The sequence below is a fragment of the Aplysia californica genome, unplaced genomic scaffold (assembly GCF_000002075.1).
Source record: "Aplysia californica isolate F4 #8 unplaced genomic scaffold, AplCal3.0 scaffold00001, whole genome shotgun sequence".
NCBI lineage: Eukaryota > Metazoa > Mollusca > Gastropoda > Aplysiida > Aplysiidae > Aplysia > Aplysia californica.
This window is the reverse complement of record NW_004797271.1, coordinates 1,009,284-1,011,684: the sequence shown is the minus strand read 5'-3', so window position 1 is coordinate 1,011,684 and position 2,401 is coordinate 1,009,284. Positions and strand designations below refer to the sequence as shown.

The window sequence follows — 2,401 nt, the reverse complement described above, 5'->3', positions numbered from 1 at the left end:
GTGGAGAGTAGGAGATCAAATCTGGATGTAAGGGTCATGGTCACACCTAGACTGTAACACTAACCTGATCTACTGAAATTATTTATCTTATTAAAGGAAGTTGCAATGCAAAGAATGAAGAAGGAAAAAAAAGCTGAGGAGGATTGGAAATTCTCTCGCGTTAACAATAATAGGAATTTCCTCTCTAACAAAGTCTACTGTATGTCATTCTAAGACTGTATCACTAACAGTCGTAATATGTTACACCTGGACTGTAACATCAACAGTCATAATATGTTACATCTAAACTGAAAAAGCTGTAATGTGTCAAACCTAGATAAGCAACTGTCCACAAGAACACACAGAGGCAAAAAGTTAAAAGCAAGGAAAAGCTAACAAAGATGACCTAAAATGCATAAAAATGAAAAATAAAAAAAGAAATTCATGGATGCGTTAAGAAATTGGGAGGGGGTGTGGGCCATTTCTTCCCTTTTCCATGGCAGGTAAAGGCACAATGGAAGGTAGGAGACAGAAGCAAATATCAAACCTTTTGACCAAGAAGAAAAGAAATCACACTTTACCTACAGTCTCCACACCATCTGAGGAGTCGTGAAAATGGGGCAAAACGACAGTTCAGATTACTTAGAGTATAGAGAAGAGCATTGACATGAAACAGCCATGTGATGCAGACAAAACATGAAACAACAGAGGAGGAAAAGAAAAGAAATAGGACCTACCAGTAGCTCCCTCCAACCACCCATCTTTGGACAGGAAAAATTAAACATTCCTCACACCTCTAAAAACAACAAAGTACAGCTACAACACAACAGTGGCCATTTCATGCAAAGTTTTGTGAAAACAGTAATCTCCTTCGAGAAATTTGTCTCCTTTGATAGATTTATCAGAAGACATACAAGAAGCCAGTACTTCTTGCCCCCATATTCATCCTTGTCAGAATCCTGACATTATCTCCCCATTACCATTTCAGACAGTCAGAAACCTGGCCTTATAGACTTGTCTACATTACCAGGTCCGACTGTCAGAATCCTATTCTTTTCAATATTACCAGTTCAGACTGTTAGAGTCCTGATCATATCAACATTACAAGTTCAGGCTCTCAGAATCCTCACCCATTATACATTATCTATTCATACTGTATCCCAGGGAATAAGGCCTTGTAGAAAGACCATCTAGACGATATCAATCCATTTCTGATTTCCAGGTCTAAACGGGACTGTTGGTAATCAGACGACCCTCTCTGCAGGACAAGAGGTCACCTGGGCTGCAGCGGTACTCTACAATGCTAGCTTGCTACAGGTGAATACACGGAACATCTACAACTCCACATAGTCCAATAAAGACAACCTTGGAATTTGATCTTTGTTAAATAAGCTGGCAGACCTTGCTCCCCGACTGGTCATCAGGTAGCGTCGTCCGGTTGGGAGAAGCTGCAGCTCCCACCGCTCCCTGACCTCCACCCACCGGATGCTGCAATTTGATTGGCTCAGCCTGAGGGCCACGACCTCCAACCCTCTGCGTTCCCTTTGGCCGTGACTTCTGAATCTGATGAAAGATCACCAGGGATGTATCTTCATATCGTTGATGAATCGCAAACGTGGACTCCTGGTAGGGCGGAATGTGATTCATTTGGATCAGTCACGGAGTGGCTCACGTCTCCGCTCTGTCAGTGGCTGCAGACACAGCAAAACATGACATGTCAGGTATATTACCGAAATCCCTCGGGTTCAAGTTTCCATTTTTTCCCCCATCTATTACCCGATGTGTTTCAGGGCTGGTCTTTGTGAGTGTGCAATGTGATTGCTGTCCTTCGTGAGTTGTTTGAGCATTTTTTAAGTTAAATCTCTCTGCCATGGTAACTGAATATATAACATTTCAATTTTTTTCATGCATCACCCCAATTGCATTTTGGCACGATGTTGAACAAACCTCGCAACATTTCCGAACAGATGGACCCATGGGTCGGGTCGGATCTAGACTTTTTTAGTGTTGAAGAAGATTACAGCGATTCTGACCCAAGTTATGTAGAGGGCCAGAGTTTAGTTTAGGGGAGGCTGATACGGAAGGTTGTAGGGATGAGTGACAGTCAACTTAGCGATCTAAAACTACGCAATTTGGACACATTAATATATGCGAAAGATCATGACAAAAGTAACAATTTCAAATATCTTTTTTTTAAAATATTTGCATTGCGCAGTATGTTTCTTTTTTTTTTTTTTTTAACCTTTTTTTGCAAGTTAACTCTCCTTGTTGTTGCATGGTAAATTATACAGGTGCCAAAACACAAGACTTGGAATTCTTCTTATGCTGACAACAAATACCTCCCTTTTGATCGTTGCAGTGTAAATGCTCAGTTTTAGGGAGTAACGAACTTCAAACAGCTTAGTAGAGATAGAGATAAGAC

At 41.1% G+C, this 2,401-nt stretch overlaps 1 protein-coding gene across 3 annotated transcripts in view; it reads right to left on the bottom strand.

Moving 5' to 3' along the window:
* Positions 1 to 2,401, bottom strand: part of LOC101854761 (rab9 effector protein with kelch motifs) — a 12,591-nt gene that overhangs the window by 6,055 nt on the left and 4,135 nt on the right. The window contains exons 2-3 of one of the 3 annotated variants that reach the window (XM_005088809.3): positions 1,381 to 1,670; positions 561 to 578 (exon numbers count right to left, since the gene is read on the bottom strand). The gene's annotated coding sequence lies outside the window, so the exon portion shown is untranslated. Of the gene's footprint in view, positions 1 to 560; positions 579 to 1,344; positions 1,671 to 2,401 lie in introns of all 3 variants that reach the window. The other 2 variants (XM_005088810.3, XM_005088808.3) reach the window with 2 other exon arrangements.